Genomic DNA, 23394 nt, shown 5'->3' with positions numbered 1-23394 from the left:
CCCACGAAAAGACTCACAGTATCTGATTAAATCTGGCTAAAATAGCCAGTGAGGAGACCTTGACAGGAAAGAATTGAGAAATCGTGTTGTCATATGTGCCTGAGCACCCGCCATTCATTAGTTCATCATCCATCAAATAGCTATTCAATGCCGCTGTGTGTACTGTCAAATGCACTGTGCTTGGACACAATGGGGCTTGTGAAGCCTATGGTCTAGGGAGGGAAAAACACATTAATCAAATAGACTCCCAAATAAACATGATTACAAATTGTGTGAAGTCTTACGGAGGCGGCATTCCACGTGGTATGAGAGCATCTGAAAGAGCTATTTGGGGAGAGTTTTTCCTGAGAAGTCACATTGAGGCTAAGCACTAGGGGGGTGAGTTAAGTCAGCCAAGAGGGCAGGGGTATAAGAGGTGAGGGGAGTGGTCAAGGTGAAAGAGGGCCTGTGTGGATATAGAAAACAAATTGACAGTTTCCAAGGGAGAAGAGGGGGTGGGCAGGGATAAGTTGGGAGACTGAAATTGGCGTATTCACGCTATTTTATATTAAATAGATTACTAATGAGGACTTCCTGTATAGGACAGAGAATTCTACTCAGCACTCTGTAGTGACTTATGTGGGAAAAGAATCTAAAAAAAGTGCCTATGTATAACTGAATCACTTTGCTGTACAGCAGAAACTAACACAACAGTATAAATAAACTCCACTCAAATACAAATTAACCTGAAAAACAAAGAAAGAGGTCCTGTGTGGCTATAGCTCAGTGTTTAAGGGAGGAAAGGGCAGAAAATAGCATGGGTAAGGCTGTGGGGTCTAGCTGCTCACGGGAAGGATATGAGTCTCATCCTAAAGTGAAAGTGGAAGTCGGTCAGTCGTGTCTGACTCTTTGCGACCCCATGGCAACAGGAAATATATTTTCATCAGAAAGTGATAGGATCATGTATGAGTTTTGAAAAGATCACTCTGGAAAACCAACTTCTACAGAAGTCCAGTAGGAGGTGATGGGATGGATTAGGCTGGTCTCAGTAACAAAATGAAGCAGGCAGACAGCAGTTATATTTAGGACATACAGTCAGAGGCCTTTGTGATCAAATCAGTATGAGTGAGGGAAGAAAAGATGTTACGGATGCTCTCCAGTTTGCTGACTTATTTTACTCTTTTCACTTCATTCACTGAAAGTCGCCAGTCACGTGGAGAAGTCAGCTCCGACTTGAGCTTTTATGGAGATGTCAAGATGTGGACTCCAATTCTGGGGAGTGGAGTCTATGGGTCTTCAGCACAGAAGAGATGTTTGGGCTTGGTGTTACTTTGGAGAAGGATGGGGAGAGAGGTTGGGAGATGATAAAGGGTGGAAATAGAGGTCTTCTCTCCCTTGAGGCAGCCCCAGATCAATTTGGAGAGGCTGGGAGACATTTACAAATTAATATAATAAATGTAAATATTCATGATTTTGTAGAAGTGTGATGACACTGTGTTAAGAGTTAGATGACAGCCAAGTGTGCAGGGTGTAGCGATGAGGCAACGGAGCCCATAGAGAATGAGGGAACTGACGCAGGAACTCAGGTGGACGTGAGGGCCACAGATCCATTCACAACAGTTCAGCAGGAGGCACTGGCTCTCCTTCGTGCTTGGTGCTTGTTCAGGCCCTGGCAGTGGCATGTATAACTGGGTCACCCTTTCTGGAGGGCAGTTTGGTGATAACCATATGCATATTAACAGTTCAATCGTTTTGACCTAGCCGTTTGTCTTCTAGGAATTTACCCTATAAAAATATCAGTCAAATTACTAAGGTACAGGAAAAAGTGCTGTTGTAATAGCAAAGAAAAGCTATTAATAAGTAACACAGCTGTCGATCCATACAGGCGTGGGTAACAGTAAATTTGAGTGTGTACATATCATAGCAATAGCAGGTAGGTATGAGGAACACTGTTAGACTTTACAAAAAGGAGTTGAAAAGCGGTGTGTATAATATCATTTTATTGCTAGCAAAGAAACCAAACCTATGTTAATAGTAGTTATCTGGGGAAGTTAAAAAAAGAATTTTCATTTTTATGAGGTTTTATGTATATATATTTTGCAGTAAAAACATGTATGACTTTTCTAATTGGAAATGAGAGTGAAGATTTTATATAGGGACCAGGAGTGCCTGCTGGGTGGTGATCAGGAAGATCTCTTTGCTTCTACTTGCTCTTCCTCGAGGCTCACCTATGTGACTCAGCCACACTTGCTTATGGACCCTGCAAGGTGTTATTGTTTAGTCAGATCCCACTCTTGTGCGACCCCATGAACCGTAGCCCGCCAGGCTCCTCTGTCCATGGGCTTTCCCAAGCAAGAAGTACTGGAGTGGGTTGTCATGCCTTTCTCCAGGGGATCTTCCCAACCCAGGGATCAAACCCGCATCTCCTGCATCGGCAGGCAAGTTCTTGGCCACTGAGCCGCCAGGGTCCTACAAGACCGTGCTCAAGTGCCAACTCTTCTAGGAGGCTGCTCCCTGTTATCAAGTTCAGGATGTTGGTTTGATGAGCATTTCTTGACAATCTCCTGTAATCAACCATCATTGGGCTCTGGAGATGCCTAGTGGAAAGAGTGAATAAGATACAGTCTCTGCCCTGAAGCCACTTACTGTTGAGGGGCAGAAATTGCCAGGGAAGCAAATGAGTGCAGTACAGAATTAGGTCTGGATGCCCTGAGGTCTCTTCCCAGTTAAAAAGGCTTCAGTTGCTGAAATTTCCAGCTTCTTTTCACAAGTTGGGGGCAATGTCCTGTGAGCAGTATTCATTCCTGAATTGTCCTCGGCTCCCAAAGGCACACCTTAATCGACTGGGCAGCAAGCTGTTCCCCTCAGCAGAAGGTCTTATGGGGGAGGCAGATGCATGAGTCTGTGGCCAGCTGGCTGAACCGATGACCCTACAGCTTCTCAAAAGTCAGCCCCAAAGAAAGTCCCCCAACCTGCCTGTTCAGTCATCAGTAACACAAGCTGATGAGTACCCAGAGGACACCTAATATCCCCTTTCTGGACTTTAGTTTCCTCATTTGCAAGATCAGCAGCTGGTGCTGAGTGGTCCCCAATAGCTTTGACCTGCTACAATCACGGCTGAAACAATTCTGCCATCTCCCTGATGGTCCCTGAAGCCACAGTGCCAGGCACAGAGTAGGTTTTCCACGTGTGTTCGTCGTTGACAGCCTACTACAAGTGCTGGGTGTGGTAGAGGTGAGAGAAGCCTGTAAGACTTTATCCTGCCTTCTAGGAGCTTCCAGACTTTCTGAAACGCAAGAGAAATATCCGTGGAGCAGCAGCAGCCCCTAGAACTATCAGGACAAAGGGGTGGAGATAGTGAAGGCTGGACGTGAGAGGTGGGCTCCTTAGGCAGTGTTCAAAGGTTCCTGCTGATACCCAGAGAAATTGCCTCTTTCTAAAGGTGTTTGATGATCCCACTGGCTTGTTTGATACCCGAGTGTCCTGTTCTCTGGGTCACTTTCTGACAGAGCACATGCTGGAGCTTCTGGAATTTCCTGGGGCTGTGGCCTGGTTGGAAAGCGCTGAGCAGCCCCTCCCCTTCTGTTCTAGAATGCCCTGACTGCCCACCTTGGCAAAAAGGAAAGGTCCGAATAATACAACCCTTCTTACATCCCACTCCTCAGGGAAAATGAAAGGGGATTCCTGTCAAGAAACCCATGAACAAGGAGCACATTTCAGCGCCACGTCTGTCATTTCTGTCCCATGTGGGTTTGTCAGTGTGTGCTCAGCACAGAGCAGGTGTACAGCCTGTGTTTATTGACCTGAAGCGACTACCCTTCTGAACCCTCAACCCATCACCAGGGCTGACAAGAGCTTTATCTGCCCATAACTTAGCCCACCATGGGCTTGGGTGGTGTACTTTTCTTTTTTTTTGGTTTGTACCAAGCCAGTCTTTTTCCACGGACCCTCCTGTGCCGGTCTGTCTCGTTTGCACGTCGGGCTAATCTTCTCCATATGTGTGTCTGGTTTGGCATGTGCGTCTCGACCTCCCATGAGAGGGTGAGGCTGCCTCAGACAAACGCAGTGAGTTGCTGCCCAGCCCGCCAGGCCCTGGAGCTGGGCCACTGGCCGGCTCTCTGAAGGGGCCAGCCCCTGTTAGGCCTCCTCTCTCTGGAAAGGCTCTGTGAAGAGGAACCTAGATGGCTTCTCTTCTGAGTTGAGTGGGGTATGAGAAGAAGCGTTTCTTTGAACAGATACTGACTGGTGACCCCCCCCGGAGCTGAGACTCACCAGGACAGTGGGCCTGCAGTATACCCGGCTGCTAGCCGCTCCGTGTGGCGCTCACATCAGGAGCCCTCTAGGCCTCGAACTCCTGAGGCTCTGACTACCAGCCTTCTCTTCTCAGCTCCCTTCACCGCCCTAGAAATCCGCTTCCTTCCCCAGCAGGATGGAACCTTGCCCATTATGTTTGTGATGGGGCGGGGTTTATGTTCGTGTTGGGTAGAGTTCATGGTTGCCGGTTGAAGAAAGGGGAACCATTTGACAGTAGAAGAAGAAACTTCATGTGAAAGGCATGTTATGGTTTTACAAAGTTCTTTCAGAGTCAATACCTTTATTAATCCCTACAGCCACCCTCTGAAGTAGGAATTGTCTCCTCAAACTACAGAGAAATCTTGTTGCTTGGTAAGAGGCAGGGCCAGGACCAAATCCTGGCCCTTAACTCCAGATTCAGAGCTCTTTTCTAGAGTTCTGTCCTCCCCCAAACTGCAGGCTGCTGTCTAGGGTTTCCTCAAGCCCCTCTGTGTTAGCCTCATCACGGTGCTTTTACAAGGCTCTTCCTGTCATCCTTGTGACGCCTCAGGCCGATCTCTGTACCTTGATTGGCATCTGGGTCAGGAGAGAAGCCTGTTTAAGCAGAAAGATGAAATCCTTGTGAGAAGAACAAGCACAGTCACTGCCCAGGGACCCTCAAAGATTCTGTCCACCACTGCTGCTCCGAAGACAGAAAGAGCTCTATCTTCAGAGGGGTTTGTACATGACCTGTAGTCTTCAAAGGGTACCCATTCTCATCAGGTGATAGTAGTTGTCTGTGACCTCAAGCCAGACCCTGGTCAAAATGGAGGTATTTTGTGAGCCAGGTGGGCCTCTCAGCCCACACCCTGCTGCCCCCAACCTCACCAGTCCCGTGCATACCACACCGTCGTGCCAGCTCTTACTTCCTTCCTAAGCCCAAGAGCCCCTTTTATGCCCACTAGAATAGCTATACAGCTTTATCGAGTTCCTGAACCTTTCTGGTCCTTGGTTTCCCTGATTGAGATATGAGGTCAGCACGCATGCTCACACTTACCAATTTGTTCCCCTATAAAAACTCAACATGTAAGTTGATGAGTCCTCAAGATTCAGATTCTAGGGCCCCGAAGCCCTAGAGATTCTGAAATGTAATCGGACACAGTCTCACCACCCTTCAGATGCTCATAGTCTAGCAAGGCAGACAGATGTGTAAACAGATGATCATGACGCAGTGGGAACATGGACAAAGGATTTCCCAGCTCCTGTCAAAGCTGTGTCCACTGAGAGCTGTTGAGGGAAGGCGAACACGGGCATCCTTCCTTGGAAGTCAGGGAAAGGCATGTGGGAGACGGGTGAGCTGGATGACCTTGGGCATGTTCTGTAGCTTCTCTGAGCCTCAGTTTCCTTGTCTGTAAAGCAGAATGATAAAGCCCATGTTACAGAGTTTTAGCGTAAGGATAATACAGAGTGTATTCAAGCATCAAGCCAGTGCCTTGCACGTGATAAATCATAGCAGAAGGGCCAGAGAGATTATTGAATTGTCCTTTCTGGAAAGCATGAGTGTCACAGGGATGACTTATTGTAGCAGCAAGTAGTATTCACTAGTGCCCAGTAAATGCCTGACCCGATTCTGGAACTCGGCCTCAAGAATGAAGCTCTGATGGTGCCGGCACTCTTGTTACCACGGAAGGTCCTAGAAGGCCGAGGCGTTCTCTCTCAGACTCATCACTGCCCGCCTCTCGTAGCCTTGTATCGTTTTCAGCCCATTTCTGCTTCTCAGCAAGTCAACCTAGGCAAACCTTCCTTCAGTCAAGTCTGTTTCCATGAAAACCCTGTAAGTTCAGGGCAGCAGATTCCTCCCAGGTGGGGCGGGGATATTCCCTCCGACCTCGCCACTGAGTCCTGCTTTCCAGGGCTGACTTACCATGTGTCCGCAGTCAAGGCACTTGGTTTTTCAGAACTGTCTCTCCTTCATCCCCTGTCACCCAAATCAGCTGTTTTTGCCCCATGCCCTTAGCATAGTGGGGCTTCCCTGGTGGCTCAGCAGTAAAGAATCTTGCTTGCCAATGCAGGAGATGCAGGTTTGATCCTTGGATCAGGAAGATCCCCTGGAGAAGGAAATGGAAACCCACTCCAGTATTCTTGCCTGGGAAATCCCATGGACAGAGGAGCCTGGCAGGCTACAGTCCACGGGGTCCCTGAAGAGTCAGACATGACTTAGTGACTAAACAACAACTTAGAGTGGTATTGAGTAGCCCAGAAAAAGTTTGTTCAAGTTTTTTCATGTGATCTTGCAAAAAAACCAGAACAAACTTCTCAGCCAACCGAACAAGATGTAAGCAGAGTGGACTCAACTCTTCTTTGCTAGTCATTCAACAGATAACTTTCTTCACTGCTTCTCTGAACCCCGCACTAGGAGAAATGCAAAGACAGAAGGCATAGGGACCATCTAAGCAGCTGTATCCCTACCAGCAGAGCTCCTATTGCCAAGTAATCATGTTACACATTGAGGGAAATTTATTTAAATGGTTGTTTTGCTTAATAGACCTCAGTTTTCTCATCTGGAAAGTGGGTATAGTAATAATACCTCATATAGTTCTCGTTAAGGGTTAAACTGTCTTTAGATGAGTTGCCCAGACGAGGTGCTCAGTACTTGGTAGTTGTTGGTCATCTGCCTTTAGTGCTACCAAATATTTATTGAGAGCTACAGCCCATGGGATTGCAGGGTCTGACTGAGCACACGCATGGACTAGACTCTGCAGGGAGCCCTGGGGATACTGTCATGCAGAGACCTAAGCAATTAGGAAGTCATTAGCCCACTCTAGGAGGGGAAAGACATTAAACAAAGAATCACATAAATAAATATGGAATTACAAATGTCCCTTCTCTTGCCCTTCAGGGACTAAGGCAGATTGCATCAAGACAGTTTTGGGTGGAAGAGAAAGGAGCACAATGGCTGTGTTTCTAGGCTGCTGAGGCCAGCTGGGTATGGAAATGAAGACGAGGCCAGCCCCCTTTCCCCTATTCTCTAAGACTGAGCAGTGCCCACAGGTCATAACCTCTGCCATCCTTCAGGGCCGCTGCAGACTCAGAAGCAGCAAGGAGTCAGGGTGCCTGTGAGCTGGAACACGTGCCCCCTGTCCCCTGCCGAGGGCTGTGCCTCCTGCAAAGACTGCCTGGCTTCTGAGAGACACCTTTCCCGTGTTGGGAATTCATAGCCCTTCACAGTGACTAGGAAAAAGGAGGAAAAAACCCAACTCTAGGCTGGATTTTCTTCTTAAAAGTCTACAGACTTCAGCCTGGCCCGAGTCTGGGCTGCAGAGTGGGCACCTAAGCAGGCACAGCCTGGCCTGGCAGTCCTCGTGGCCTGCAGACTGAGGGGGGCTCCGGCGGCCTGCAGACTGAGGGGGGCTCTGGCGGCCTGCAGACTGAGCGGGGCTCTGGCTGCCCCCCCCCCCCCCCCCGCCTGCCTTCTCCTCAGATGCTGGCCTCATCGGACTTCCCTGACGCGAGCAAAGCTCCAGAGGCCCTGCCCCAACGGTGCTGCTCTGGATCGAGGCCTCGCTAAACTCTCAGCTCCCTGGTTTGCAAAGCAAACTTCAGCCTTGTACTATTTACCTTGGCAAGTCCGGGACCAGATTGATGATCTGTAAAGTGGATTTGTTATTTGGCTGTTTGCTTTGGCAGCTCTTGAAAGCGCTTTGCTGATTACAGTCCCAGATGTCATTGCATACATTACCCTGCTCTATAACGGGGCTTTGAACACTTTAATTTGAACTACAAATACTATTAAGCTTTTTGCACCTCTCCTGCCTTTCGTTCTCGGATATTAAATATCAGAACAGACAGCCTGCATTCCCTTAGGCTTCTTTCCCTTTGTCTTTGTCAGCCTCCTCCCATAGAGAGCTCCCAGCTTTCCTCCTGTTCTCTCTCTGGGGTTTTCTAGAAACCTTGCCTACCTGTTCTCACCCCCAGCCCAGCTCCCCTGGTGGCACTCCTGTCGATTTTTCCCTATTGGGTCATCTGACTTTCTAGTTTCAAGGTGCAATGTGCTCATTCCAAGCCTGGCTTCCCCACACTCTCAGTCCTGAGGAATTTGTCCTAATGCTCGGTTCCACTCATCCACAAGGATCTTCTGTTTGTTTTAACATTGTGTGTCTGTGTGTGTGTCTGTGTCTGTTGTGTGTGTGTGTGCTCAGTCATGTCCGACTTTTTGTGACCTCCATGGACTATGGCCCTCCAGGCTCCTCTGTCCATAGAAGTTTCCAGACAAGATTATTAGAGTAGGTTGCCATGCCCTCCTCCAGGGGATCTTCCCAACCCAGGAATCAAACCCGCATCTCCTGCATTGTGAGCAGCTCCTTTACCGCTGAGCCCCCAGGGAAGCCCTGTTTTAGCATGACTGATGGCATTCTTTGGGGAGAGCTAGATTTGGCACATGAATGTGTTGTGGCTTTTGCCCAGACACGATGGAGTCTCACCAAAAAGGCCCAGCATCACACAGTAAGGCGTTAGCAGAACCAAAAATGACTTTATACCTTCCCAACTCAAGGCCTGGTGTGGCTGGCCGGGCTCCCTTTCTCCTGCCTGGTTCGCGATCACCTCCCAGGGCAGTGTGGGGAGGAGAGCCGGGGCTGTGTCTTTAAATGGGGCAGTCGCTGCTCCGTATATCTTCGGGGTTATTGGTGGAGAGTGCCCGTATTCCTGGCTAATGGTGGGGTAGATGGCTCCGTGTTCTCCAAGGTAATTGCTTCTTCCTGTTGTAAATAAACCATTAGCTGGGTCCTTGCCTCAGGAAGCAATTTAAGGCCCAGGGGAGGTAGCCAAAGAAGTCAGCCTTCAGCCTCCTGGAAGGGAGGCCCAGTCTGCCCCTCGAGCAGCAAAGTGCCCGGTCACCATTCTGCCAAGCTCCCGATGGGCTTCCCTCGCCCTTGGGTTTGCCAAGCTCTGTGTGAACTGCCTCTGTTTTTTTTTTTTTTTTCCCTCTCCAAAGAACGTCCACCTAAGCTAAGTATCGGTGGGATTTTTCTTTTTTTCCTTTTGGTAGTGTTACTTTTTTTTCCTTTTTCTCTTTTTCTTTCACTCCTTGGAGATGATTTTCTGTCTGCTCCTTCTCCTCTGGCCTTAAAGAAACCCAAGGCTCTTAGTCGAAGCCTTTCAGCATGTCACAGGGCGTTCGAGATGGAAAAAGTCTCTCTGGTTTCAACCATTAGTGGCATGCCTATGTATATTTCTGTTAAGCATTATATTATCCCTGCAAGGAAGCTGGTTCTCACCTCATTTTATCATTGAGGAGGCCGGGGCTCAGTGGGGGCCTCGTCTGATGACACACAGCCATGGCAGGGCCAAGGTTTATGAACAGCTAGATCCTGGATCTGTGTGACTTCAAGCCAGGGCTGTGTATCTCTCCCCGCTGCTTCCATTCAGTCCCTTCTCCTGTGGAAGGTCTGAGTTCTGGCTTGAAAACCACAGCGTCCCTTCTGTGGTATAATCCCCTCAAAGGTAGGTTGAATGTCATGCCTCATTTTGTGTCCCAGTGACTGGTCGCGGACCTTTTTGTATTTAGATGTCCAATAAATGTTCGTTGGATGGATAACTGTACATCCACTCAAGTGCTTCTGATTTTAAGTGACCGTGTCTTCCCTGTGGCCAGTCTTTAGGTAGGGGGAGGTGGGACTTTCAACTTTGAAATATTTCAGTTGAAGAAGTTAATTCACTTTGTGAGTTTACTTTAGGAATAGAGATTATGGCAGTATTTTTGGCCACCACTCTCAGATTCTTCTAACCTTTTACTGTAATGAGCAAATCGAGCAGATTAAGGACATACTTAACTGCCAAATGGTGTTCTGAACTGTGTAAAGTTACAGGGTGGCTTCCCCCGCCCCATATATAAAAGATTGTGTGGGTTCTATGAACTTCTCTGCCTTTTTTTTTTTCAGTCCTTCCTGTTTTATTGTGTTTGAAGTATCTCTGTGGTGACCTGTTGGGAGTGGATTTTTCCATATGGAAGTGTTTCTTTAACTTTTTAATCATTTCTTTGGGGAAGTGGAGGGTTAGGGGTAGCAGATGTTTTTCTGGCATTGCTGGCTGAGTGGAGGTAGGGGCTTTTGGAACTGTGAGTCAGGCGAAGCCCAGCCTTGAAAGGAGAAGGCCCCTCCCCGGGATAGGAGGCAGCCCGACACCACTAGATCTGGAAACTCAGGCCCATGGGGGAGTAGGCCCTCCTGCCCTCACTCGAACTAGTGCCTTTCCCATTTCCCAGGAAGAAGGCTTTTTCCCCTGTGACGCTAAGAAAAGTTTGTTGTGTGTGTGTGTGTGTGTTTTTTCAGTGTCCTAATGCAAATCCTTTTCAGTCCTCAAATGGGAAGCCTGTCTGGTACCCTTACACACACACACAGACACACACACACACACAGACACACACACACACACACACACACACAAAATAACAAATAAAATGAACCCTGGATTCTCCGCTTCATGGTCGTCACATCCATCTTTGTCTTCAGTTTCTTAACGAGGCAGTTTAACATCTTCGTTCAAAAAAGAAAGCTTGCAAAAACCCATCTGATTCTCCCATTCTCTCATGTTCTTTTGGACTTTGTTAGTCAGCCTGTTCAAGAAGCAACACGTGACCTCCGGGGAAGGTTCGGTGGAGGTTGCAAAGCTGATGGCTGGCAACCACGTTCTGAAGCTCTCAGCCTGAACACCAAGTCTAACAGTGGCCACCACCCTTGCCCTCGGTCTGTTTTACCATCTGTCCCGCCAGGGTTCACTCTCCTTCATCCCCAGGTCACACCAGCAGAGCTACCGGAGAAAAGGTTTTGCTGCAGCGAGAGCAAAACCTAGGTGATGAGTACACAGTGGGAAGACAAGGGAGGAGCTGTGATGAGGGCTTCCCGGGCCCTCTAATCCTTCTCTGAGCAGACTGTGGCTTTGCATGTGAACTTGAGCATCTTAACATTTAGAGGCTGGAGGGGAGAATAAAGAGACTGACAAGTAACTGCTGGAAAATGGGAGGGAAACCAGGTGAGCAGCATATCGCAGCCAAAGGAAGAGCGGGATCAGTCACGGCAAATGCACACCTGGCCTGCTGAGAAGCGGCCGTGGGGTTTAGTAACGGGAAGCTCACCACCCTTGGAGGAAACATTTCCGTGGAGAGGTGGGGGCAACCCCTTGATTGGAGTGGGTTCCAAGAGAGAATGGGAAGGAAGGATATTGCAGACAGCAAGTCCAGACCTGTCTTTCCAGGAGTTTTAAGGGAAGGTGAGAAATGAGGGGGCAGCTAGAGGAGGGGGAGGGTCCCAAGAGTCTGCCTTTCTTTGAATGGAAGAAAAATTAGCAGCATGATGGCAGGAGGATCTGGGGTCCAGCTCACACATGGAGGGATTGGTCTTGGCTCAGATGCAGAGGGGTGGGTGGATTCAGTTCCCTTCTCATTGCATCCGTTTTCTTAGCAAAGTCATAAGGCTTCAGCTGAAGGTGAAAAAGTTGGAGAAGGTATCAGAGGTTTGAGGCTAGAGGAGCTATTCCCTTCTCTAGGGGCTCTTCCCAGCCCAGGAATCGAACCCAGGCCTCCTGCATTGCACACAGATTCTTTACCAGGTGGTAGAAGTAAACTAGCAGTGAGGTGGCTCAGAAGCTGAGAGGCCAAGTTGTTGGAAGGGCCATCTGGGTGACTTTTGATGGGGTTTGTGATGGAGAGCATGATGGTGAACCCAGGAAATCTTTGAAGGATGAGGGGTGTCAGGGGAGGGGCGGGACTTGGAGGAGGGGGCGGGGCTGTTTAGTCTAATAGCCCCGGAGCCAAAGCGGAGCTGCTGTGAAACAGAGAAGAGATGTCTGCCTCTGGGAGGAGCCAGATGATGCTGGCTCCATCCCAGGGGCTGAGGGATGTGGGAGAGAATCAGGAGCGGACTGCTGGATGGGCCAGGTCCTCAGAGGAAAACCTGGCATTTCTCAAACTATATCATCACTTTAGGGGCTTCCCTGCTGGCTCAGTTGTTAAAGAATCTGCCTGCAATGCAGGAGACCTGGGTTTGATCCCTGGGTCTGGAAGATCCCCTGGAGAAGGGCATGGCAACCCGCTCCTGTATTCTTGCCTGGAGCATTCCATGGACAGAGGAGTCTGGAGGGTTATAGTCCATACTGAGCGACTAACAAACACTTTCTCTTAGAATTTATAGAGAGCATATATACACTTCCAATTTTATTTGATTGTTCCAACAAAGCTTCACACAGGGAGGGCAGATATTTTGCACTTGAGGACACTTGAAGTGAAGTGTCCTTCGCACGAAGTGTTTGTGTAGTGACACTCCGCCAGCCAGTGATGGGTCCAGGCTTTCTGACTCCAAGTCCAGTGTTCTTTTCACCGCATGGTTCTCCCTTCCTTCAGAAGGCCAGCAGTCCTTCCACAGAACCCATCAAACCCACTTGATCCAGAGTCTTGACTGTTCTTCCCATGCTGTCTCTAAAGCCTGAGATTTGGCACCCAGAAAGAGGCTAGGGGAAGTGGTGATCATTTGACCTATACCCTGCCCCCTTGGGTCCACCTGAATATTAAGGACCATTCTCCATACCCAAACTACCTTAAACTTAGCTGCCAGCAATGGGACACAAGTTGACAGGCCCCTTCCAGGAATGATTTGGAAGACAATGTCCTATTTAGAAATAACACAATATTTTAGTTTTAAGGAATTTAGGTGTCCTAAAACACGCCTTTCTAGCAACAATGAATAAAAAATGTTATTGTGAGATAAAGGCAGGCAATTGGCCATGATGGAAGTCATGAACTTAGGGTGGTGGTTCAGAGCTTGGTTCTTAAAAATGTTTCCTTCTGGCAGCAATGGAGATGCAAACATAGAGAACAGATTTATGGACACGGTGTGGAGCGAGAGAGTGGGCCGCATTGGTGGAGTAACGTGGAGACATGTGCATTACCATACGTAAAGCAGCCAGCCAGTGGGGCTGCTGTGTGACGCAGGGAGCTCACGCCTGTGCTGGGAGCGGTGGGACGGGTTGGGAGGTGCCAGGGAGGTTCAAGAGGGAGGGGACATAGGTATACCCGTGACCAACTCATGGTGGTGTATGGCCAAAACCAGCACAATATTGTAAGGCAAATATCGTGCAATAAAAAAAAAAGAAAAGGAAAATGTTTCCTTCTCAGTTCTCAGTGAGTGGAGCCGTATGGCCACTGAGGAATCTTCCAAACGCCAAGTTATCCCACCCCCTCCTCCCTCAGCAGGCCAGCAATCCACATAGGCAGAGAACCCAGAGGGAAGACAGTCTCCATTGTTATCCACTTAGCAAGCCTGTGTTGGTCACCTTCATTTCAGTTTTGAGCATACAGTGAACACTGCACTCCAGAAATAAATGCAGTGGAGGGCTAGAGGTTCTTATCCATGCAGCGTGTGAAGGGCTTTTTCTTCTAAAGGAGAATGAAAATGTTCCTGCGTACTCCAGTCAGTAATCAGTTCTGAGCCACCTCACCCTAGTTCCCCAGCTTGCGGGGCCACTGAGGAGGGGTGATTTCATGGAGGGTGGGCACCAAATGCCTCCATCAGTTCCCTCTGCCATCATGAGCACATTGGCCAAGGCTGTTGCCCCACAGGGTGGGGCTGGTAGTGTTTCTAAACATACCAGCTGCAGCACAAGCTTTTCCGTGGGCATTCTGTTGAAAACGGCACTAGGGTCGCTTCTGAGAAGAGAGAGTTATAGATGTGTGTGCCCTGCTCTCTGCATAGTAATGGTCTCAGGCAGACACACTAACTTAGACAGGAGGAGAGGCCTGGCTATGGTTTATGGCAACAGGGACTGCCTCAGAGTCACCTGGGTTAGGGCTCAGATTAGAGTATAGGGTTAGGGGAGCTTTTCAAAGATAAAGATGCCCAGGCTCCCTAATCCAGGCCCCAGAAATTCGGGTTATGATCTGGGACGGGACTTGCACCTCCGTATATTTGAAAAGCTCCCCTGTGGATTCTGATGTATAGACCCTGATGAGAAGTACTATTAGAGGAGTGTATGCAGGGGTTTGTGCCAAACAGCTGGATGGCAAGATAACAGCAGCCCACGGCCGTTCCTCCACCAGGTCTAAGTGTGATCAAATGTCTTTTCTGACAGTTCCTTTCTCAGCGTTATCCTCCAGGAACTTGTGATTATCCTCAGTCTAAGTCAAAAGCAGCTTAATTCCTCTGAAAACAGTGCCAGTTGGGCATTTTGCCTGGAATGAGACAAGCAAATCTGTGGCAGCGTGCTTCGCTCGATCAGCTCTTCAGCCTCCATGGGGCACCCTTTCTGCATCACTCCCCCACTTTCTCTTCCTGCCACAGAGTCCAGCGCTCTGTTTGGTGCCCAGTTGGTGAAGTCAGGTTGTTCCAGCTGGTTTGAGTGCCTGGTTGGATGCACACTTGGATGGAGTTGGCCTGGTGAAATGTGGTTGGCAGGAAGGGCCCGGGTGGGCTAAGACAGGCAAGGGTCAGTCATAAGATCAAAGGCCAGGAGATGGGGCCAAGAGCCTAGAGGGCAGGCTGAGGGTGCAGATCAGACCAGCACCCAACTCCCATCCCAAAGAGCCTAGGAGAGCGGCTCACTGACACCGGCAAGGAGCTGGACTACGGGAACCCTCTGCACGGAGGGACCTGCGTTCTCTCATCGGCCTTGGCCAGCAGACCCTCTGGGTCTTAAAGGGCCAACCTCCTACCTGTTTCTTCTGCTTCATCAGAGACATGGGCCTCTTTATCCAAGACCCTGGGCTGAAAGTTGGAGCCGTTGCACTGAGAAACCAGGCAGCAGTCAACTCTGGGTCTTCTGGTCAAGACCGGTTCCCTCTTGCAGCGTTATTTTCTCTGGGACTTTCTTTCCCCTTCTATGCACTGATGTTAGTCTTCCGTTAGCCTCCAAAACCCTTGATTCTCAGGGATTAGTCTCGAGACGTTGGCATAGGTGGATCCTAGGTTTTGAGAATATGGTAAAGAGCAAAACATGATCTCTACACTGTCGTGGGCTTACATTGTAGAAAGAGAAACAGACAAACCAGCAGCGTCCGTGGAGAGAATGTGATCAGGTGGGTTCAGGGGGCTCTGCTATGGGAGCGCATAGGAGGGGCACCGGACCTGCCCAGTTCTGTTCAAGCTGTCGTCGAGCGGAGATTGTGAGGGCCCAGAGGTGAGAGGGAGGAGTCCTCCCGAGGAAGTAAAAGCGGTACATCACGTGTAACACAAGAGGCAAGGGAGAGTCAGGGAGACAAGCCTGGGGGCAGCGAGCCGGGCTGGGTCACCAAGGAGCTTGGCCACCATGGCCAGGAGTTGTGGTAACACGATAGCCTCTTGTTTGCTACCTTGGACAAGTATTTTCCAAATCCGGGGATGACTCTGCAGTGAATACACACACTCACACGCAAATCTCCCCGGAATGATTACTGTTCTGTCTCTCCTCGTTTGGAGGCAGCCCCGGGTAATCTGGATTATAAACCACCCGCCCCGGGGCAGGGGCTCACCGCCGGCTGTCATCAGCTTTCCTTCCACCTTAGGATGGCACTCAGCCTCACACAGCACCAGCGAGCTGACGGAGAATGGAAGTGACAAGGGCAAAATCAAAAACTCCGCAGAACACATTCAGTGGGAGAGGAGAGTCAGGGAGAGCTGCGGGCGTGTTCCCAGCCGACACCCCCACGCCCACTTTGTCTGTCTAGAGGAGGCTCTGCTTCCACTCTGCCTGACTGGCTGGCTCGACGATTCTTCAGGGGCCGTGTTTTCTGCTTGTCACTCCTGCCCTGGGTCGCTTTTAAGAGGCAAGGACTTCTGAATCTTTAAAAGAAAGAACTCAAAAGAAAATCCCAAAGGCAGTGAGTTGGCAGGTCATCTGCTGAGAGTGAGGGAGCGAGCTGTGACAGGATGGAGGAGCTTGAGGAGATGGGGAAATCCAGGAGGGAGCCAACCAGGAACAAATGGGAAATAAAAAAAAATTTTTTTAAGGTTGAGGAGCAGGGAGAGCCTGCCTGATAAATTTGTCATGGTGCCAGTTGACACAAGTCAACTTTCTGCAGCACAGCTCAGCAACCCAGGAACAGAGAAATTTGATGATTGGATGGATCATTCCGGTTGCCTCTAGCAAAGCAGGAGGGGCAGATAAACCAGGGGGAGAGGTGGCAGGGGGTCGGCAATGGTGAAGTATCACCAGGAGGGAGCTAGTGGCTTGAGATATTAAGGAGGGCTTCAGAGACTATCAGACTCCGCGAGGTTGAAAAGCATCATTAGTATTTTGTTGTTCAGTCACTCAGTTGTGTCCAACTCTTTGCGACCACGTGGACTGCAGCACACCATGCTTCCCTGTCTTTCACCATCTCTCAGAATTTGCTCAGACTCATGTCCATTGAGTCGATGATGCCACCCCACCATCTCATCCTCTGTCACCCCCTTCTCCTCCTGCCCTCAATCTTTCCCACCATCAGGGACTTTTCCAGTGAGTCAGCTCTTCCATCAGGTAACCAAAGTATTGGAGCTTCAGCTTTAGCATCAGTCCTTCCAATGAATATTCAGGGTTGATTTCCTTTAGGATGGACTGGTTGGATCTCCTTGCTGTCCAGGGGACTCTCAAGAGTCTTCTCCAACACCACAATTCTAAAGCATGAATTCTTAGGCACTCAGCCTTCTTTATGGTCCAACTCTCATACCTGTCCATGACTAGTGGAAAAGCCATAACTTTGACTATACGGACCCTTGTGGGCTAAGTTATGTCTTTGCTTTTTAATACACTGTCTAGGTTTATCATAGCTTTTATTCCAAGGAGCAGATATCTTAATTTCATGGCTGCAGTCACTGTCTGCAGTAATTTTGGAGCTTGGGAAAATAAACTGTGTCACTGTTTCCATTCTTTCCCCATCTGTTTGCCATGAAGTGATAGGGTTGGCCAAAAAGATAATTCAGATTTTTCTGTAAGATGTTATGGAAAAATCCAAATGAACTTTTTGGCCAACCCAGTATAAATAAGGAAGTGAATGAAATTGACAGAAAGTTTCATGATCAAAATTGCGGGGTCTCTTGCTTCAAACACTGAAAGTGCCAATTGCAAGGATCCAGGTGAAAGAATGGCTAGAAAGAAGGTGAAGGTCATTGGTGTGCAGAGGTCAGAGAATTGTGAGGCCAAGGGGGTTGGTTTGGTCAGGCATCTGAGCACCCCGCGTTCTCAGCATCTGGCAGTGCTTGTTGAGGCGGTGACAGGGGTGTAGCGCCATAGTCCTCCCTGGTCTCGGGACTGGTACTTAGGTCTGGTGAGCCCCGTGGCAAGGATGCAGTGCGCTATTCTAGAGACTGTGTGATGAGCTCTGAGCTTCTCCTCTGGTTGGTCAGATAATTCCTTTGGGAGAGGTGATGTCATTCACAAAGAGCATTTGTATTCTCTTGGTGAAGACAGTACTTCCTTTTATTGTCAGATCATTTTAGTATGATTGAAAAATCAGAGAGAAAACTTTCTTTTTAATGCCCGAAAGGAATACTATATGAGATGTCTCAAATCCTGGCCCTGAGGTCAGCTCCTTGGCCTAATACAGAGTGTCTTTATACCACAGCTTCTTTCTGAAACAGAAGAACTTGGCAGGGTCATTTTGATGATCAGTGGGATTGCTGTCCCTTTAAGCATTAATTGCATCAGTCACATTCGCTTAAGCCTTTGTTGTTCAGTCGCTCCGTCGTGTCCTACTCTATGTGGCCCCATGGACTGCAGCACGCCAGGCTTCCCTATCCTTCACTGTCTCCCGCACTTTGCTCAGACTCATGTCCATTGAGTCGATGATGCCGTCCAGCCATCTCATCCTCCGTCACCCTCTTCTCCTCCTTCCCAGCCTCAGGGTCTTTTCCAGTGAGTCAGCTCTTTGCATCAGGTACTATTTTTATTTACTCCTGTTTTACAGATGTATACATTGAACCAGGAGCATTAACTGATTTGCCCAATATTATACTACTAGTACATGCCTGAGCCTTTCACCACTTCCTATCCTGCCTTTGTTAGCCTCTGAATACAAAAATAAAATGAAACACAGTGCAAAGTTGAAGGAAAGACATGGAAAGAGCTTACTCGACCACAGTCCCATCACTGAAGGTGTGTGTGTGCTGTGGAGACTCAGCCGAGGGACCAGTGCCCAACCACGTGACTCGCCACGTGATTCCAGACAGGCTTCAGGAGGCGCTTGGGCTCAGGTCGAGCCTTTTGTCTGCCGCAGGGGCAGCTTGTTGCGTCAGGTGGCCCCTCCCCTCGTGTTGTTCTGAGACATGCCAATGTGCTGTTTTCTCCCCTGGGTCCTGTTTTGGCCCCTGCTCCCCCCCCAACCCCACCGCCCACCCGCCACACACACACATCTATTCCCCTTTCTGTAAAACTGCTCTTCAAATGTTTGAGTACTAGAATCTCAACTGTCTGAATCTCTTCTCCAGGTTAAGCAACCTCAGTTGCTTCTCTCCCCTTTTCCTTCCTACTGTGGCCCCGTGCTGTGCATTTAGGATTGTTGTTGTTGTTTAGTTGCTCAGTTGTGTCTGCTTCTTTGCAACCCCATGGACTCATCACACCAGGCTTCTCTGTCCATCACCAGCTCCCGGAGTTCACTCAAACTCATGTCCATCGAGTCGGTGATGCCATCCAACCATCTCATCCCCTGTCATCCCCTTCTCCTCCTGCCTGCATTTAGGATACAGAGGTTTTTAAAAAATGAAGAAGCAGATGCTGCCCTCCAGAAACTTATACCCTAATGAGAAAATAGACCAAAAAATATTGTTCTTTTTGTAGTCTGTCACCTTTACCAAATTCCCAGCACTCAGCACGGTGGCTGGACCATAAGTTGAAAGTGTTAGTTGCTCAATAATACACGTGTTAGTGTCCAACTGTTTGCAACTCCATGGATTCTAGCCTGCCAGGCTTCTCTGCCCATGGAATTCTCCAGGTAAGAATACTGGAGTGGGAAGCCATTCCCTTCTCTACAGGATCTTCCTGACTCAGGGATCGAACCTAGGTCTCCTGCATTGCAGGCAGATTCTTTACTGTCTGTCTCCTGGAGTTTACTCAAACTCATGTCCATAGAGTCAGTGATGCCATCCAACCATCCCATCATCAGTCACCCCCTTCTCCTGCCTTCAGTCTCTCCCAGCAACAGGGTCTTTTCCAATGAGTCACTTCTTCCCATCAGGTGGTCAAAGGATTGAAATTTCAGCTTCAGCATCAGTCCTTCCAGTGAATATTTAGGACTGATTTCCTTTAGGATGGACTGGTTGGATCTCCTTGCAGTCCAAGGGACTCTCAAGAGTCTTCTCCAACACCACAGTTCAAAAGCATCAGTTCTTCAGCTCAGCTTTCTTTATAGTCCAACTCTAACATCCATACATGACTATTGGAAAAACCATAGCTTTGACTACAGGGACCTTTGTTGGCAAAGTAACATCTCTGCTTTTTAATATGCTGGGTAGGTTGGTCATAGCTTTTCTTCCAAGGAACAAGCGTCTTTTAATTTCATGGCTGCGGTCACCATCTGCAGTGATTTTGGAGCCAAAAAAATAAAGTCTGTCACTGTTTCCATTGTTTCCCCATCTATTTGCCATGAAGTGATGGGACCGGATGCCATGATCTTAGTTTTCTGAATGTTGAGTTTTAAGCCAACTTTTCACTCTTCTCTTTCACTTTCATCAAGAGGCTCTTTAGCCACCAGGGAAGCCCCAATAGACCCCCAAAAGGGTCTGCTGTGTAAATGACTGCATGTGGGGCTCTGAGGAAGGGAAGCCCAGGGTGCTGGGGGCCCTGTTGGAAGACCTAAGTCCACCCTGGAAGAAGAGTGCTAGGCCACTCCTCAGCTGATCTGAGTCTTCAGGGGTAAACAGGACTTGGCTTCCCAGGTGGCGCTAGTGGTAAAGAACTCACCTACGCAGGAGACATGAGACAGGGGTTTGATCCCTGGGTCAGGAAGTTTCCCTGGAAGAGCGTATGACAACCTACTCCAGTATTCTTGCCTGGAAAATCCCATGGACAGAGGAGCCTGGAGGGCTCCAGTCCATGGGTGACAAAGAGTCAGACATGACTGAAGCGACTTAACACTAGCACTAGGGAAGAACAGTCCAGGCAGCAGGAGCAGCAACTTCCAAGGTACAGGGGGCGGCGTGCCTGGAGGGGGCGGGGGGCGTGGTGTGCAGAGTGTGAAGAGCGACCGGGGCCAGTGGTGCTTTATCCCGAGCCTTGGTGAGGCAGATGTTGAGATTTGTGTTGTAGACAAAGCGGCACTAAGGAAAATGAAAAGAAGGGAAACCACACAGAGGCAGGAAGACCAGTGTTAAGTCGTCGACGTTTCCCCCTGAGACCTGATGAGGGCCTGAGCTCAGTAGCTGTGGAGCAGGGGGCGGATTCAGGAGGGTTTAAGAAAGGAATCTCTTGGTGGTCCAGTGGTTAGGACTTGGCGCTTTCATTGCTGGGACCCGGGTTCAATCCCCGGTCAGGGAACTAAGATCCCACAAGCCACACAGTGTGGCCAAAAAAATGAATTAACTAACTAATTTTATAAAAGAGGTTTAAGAAGTAAAACCCAGAGAACGTCCTGGTCAGCTGACTGTGGGGATGGGATGAGGAGGGGTTTTCCTGGGGCCACCAAGAAGATCGTGTGGCCATTGGTCTGGGGACTAGAGAAGGAAGGCCACGTTCCAGAGCAGTAAGGTGATGGATTTGTTTTGGACAGGACTTGGAGGTGCCCAGGGAATGTGTTCGGTCTGACACAAGTGGCTTGGGAGGCCAGGAGAGAACTGAGTTAGAAGCATGGTTTGGAAGTTGGTCATGTGTCCGTGGTAGTTGTGACTGAGAGCTGATAAGCTCGCCCAGGCATGGTGCACAGAAAAGGAAGAGAAGAGGCTTAACAATGAAACCCTGAAAAAGCACCAACATTTGAAGAGCGGAAGGAGCTGAGCAAGGCCTTGGAGAGGCTTGAGGGGTGGTTGGAGAGGAAGAAGGAAAATCAGAGGAAACAGAGACACGAGCAGCCTGCAAGGCCCCTTTCGCGCAGTCAGCTTTCCTTTACAGCATCTGAGCTGCCACGTGGTTGTGAGTGAGCTACCACGGTCGTGATGCGGGGGACAGTCACCTGCTTTTTCAATCTTGAGAGATTCTTAAGGCTAGATTTGAGCCCTGGCTTCTGTAGAGCATTGGTTCGCAAGCTTCCCAGGTAAGAATCAGATCCTCTTCCAGGATCTGCTAATCTGTTTTCTACTGCATTAGAACATCTTAGAGACAGACCTAAGAATAGGTTTTTTTTTACAATAAGCACCCTGGGGATTCTTCTTATTAGGAAAGTCTGAGAATGATGTTCCAGATCAGAGCTTCTTCCATCATATAACATGGGCACTCTTCCTGCCGTTTATCAACCATGCCCCCACCCTACACACAGACTCTGACCTAAAGCTCTGAAGAATCCCTGTAGTCAGGAGCTGCTGTGACTGGTGGGACTCCTCAGATGTGTGGCAATGGAAGTGCTAACCCACTGATCTGAAGGAGCATTTCTGAACAACTGTCTGAGGATTCAGGAATCCAGTGGAAATCCTGCATTTAAGATAGATAATTGATCCGCACTACTTCTCTGAAAGCATTCACCCTCACTGCCCTCTTGTGTAGACAGTCTGATTGCCGGTTCCACTTTGTGCAATAATGGATCTGAATGTAATCCAGTATTTGAAAAAGAAAAAAAAAAAAGCACCGTATGTTAAAAAGCTGACCAGTAAAGAAGTTTGAAAGAAACAGCGCGTGTAGACAAGACGTTTTGAAGTTACCACCATTTCCGGAGCCGACTCTATTCACTTACAGGCTTAGGGACTAAATCTACTCACTGATTCAGCAGTGAGATCCATGAAGTATGCTCAAGACAGCTATTCTCAACAATGTATAGATTGTCGGATGTATAGACGATTCTACCATTGTTGTTGTTGAGTCACTAAGTCATGTCTGAGTCTTTGTGACTCCATCCTGCCAGGCTCTTCTGTTCATGGGATTTCCCAGGCAAGAATACTGGAATGGGTTGCCATTTCCTTCTCCAGGGGATCTTCCCAACTCAGGGATCAAACCCACATCTCCTGCACCGGGGAAGCCCTGTCCCTACCATAGGTATTTCTTATTAAGCATAGAAGCTGTTCAGAGGGCCTATGCCCTGAGTATAAAGTTGTGAATCTATAAAATTCAAACATCACCTTTAATAAGCGACCAAGATAAATAATCTTTCCTAAATGATTGGCCTTGGGATATGAGCTTTCCAGCATAAATAGAGATACTGATTATACTTAGATTAATATTGTAGGCAGAAGGTGGCTACTGAGTCGAGGGTTCAGGAGTGTCCCTCTAAGGAGCATAGCGACCTCTCCTTTTTGGAGTTATTTTAAAAAGAGAGATTGAAGAGTGATGCTGCCTGGAGGTAGGAGGGTGGCTGAGAAATGCCTTTAGGAGCTCCCTTTCAGACCCATGATACACGCATACTTCAGATGGAAAGATAACTAAGCCTTGTCATTCCATCCATTCATTTAATAAGCATTTTCCTGGGCACCTCTTATGTGGCAAGATCTGTGCTGCAGGCTCCTGGCTCTCAGGTATCTCTGGGACATCAGGACAACTGCAGGGTGAGCCCGTTTGATCCTGGAGGGCAGCAGCGGGGGATCTTGTGCAACATGAAAGCTGTAATAAAGACGTTACGGGTGACTTTCACATTCCTGGTTTAGAAATGAGCAACCCGGCTAAACTACGCGAATGTTCCCACACCACAGGAAGCCACACAGCTCAGACACCCTCCTGATGTCTCAGAGGAGCTGGAGGGAAGTGGCGAAAGCACCAGCCTAAGGCCATCCATCTGACTTCTGAAAGCAGAATCAGTACTTTGCAAGCCGATTACACATTATCGTCTGGAAGGTTCTGTCTCATACCTTGTCATTTGAATCTTCACATGATTTTGAAAATTATGAATAACTAGCCATAATAACTAGCATTGTTATTCCTCTTTCCCAGCAGAGAAAACTCAGGTGCCTGGAGGTTGAGGGACCTGCACAAAGTCACATGCGGATGTGCGTGCTAAGGCGCTTCAGTCGGGTCTGACTCTGTGTGACCCTGTGGGCTGTCGGTGCCTCTGTCCATGGGATTCTCCAGGCA

The 23394-nt window shown here is 48.8% G+C and overlaps 1 protein-coding gene and 1 non-coding gene across 3 annotated transcripts in view; both read left to right on the top strand.

Annotated features, from left to right (window-relative positions):
* BCAS3 (BCAS3 microtubule associated cell migration factor) overlaps window positions 1–23394 on the top strand; it is a 589830-nt gene that overhangs the window by 527804 nt on the left and 38632 nt on the right. The gene's annotated exons all lie outside the window — the stretch shown is intronic.
* On the top strand, window positions 20649–20721 carry TRNAE-UUC (transfer RNA glutamic acid (anticodon UUC)). Its single transcript has one exon. It is a non-coding gene; the product is annotated as a tRNA-Glu (tRNA).

This window comes from Capricornis sumatraensis, chromosome 8 (assembly GCF_032405125.1).
Source record: "Capricornis sumatraensis isolate serow.1 chromosome 8, serow.2, whole genome shotgun sequence".
Lineage (NCBI taxonomy): Eukaryota > Metazoa > Chordata > Mammalia > Artiodactyla > Bovidae > Capricornis > Capricornis sumatraensis.
Note: the sequence above shows the minus strand (reverse complement) of the source record. Positions and strands in the feature narration are given on the sequence as shown.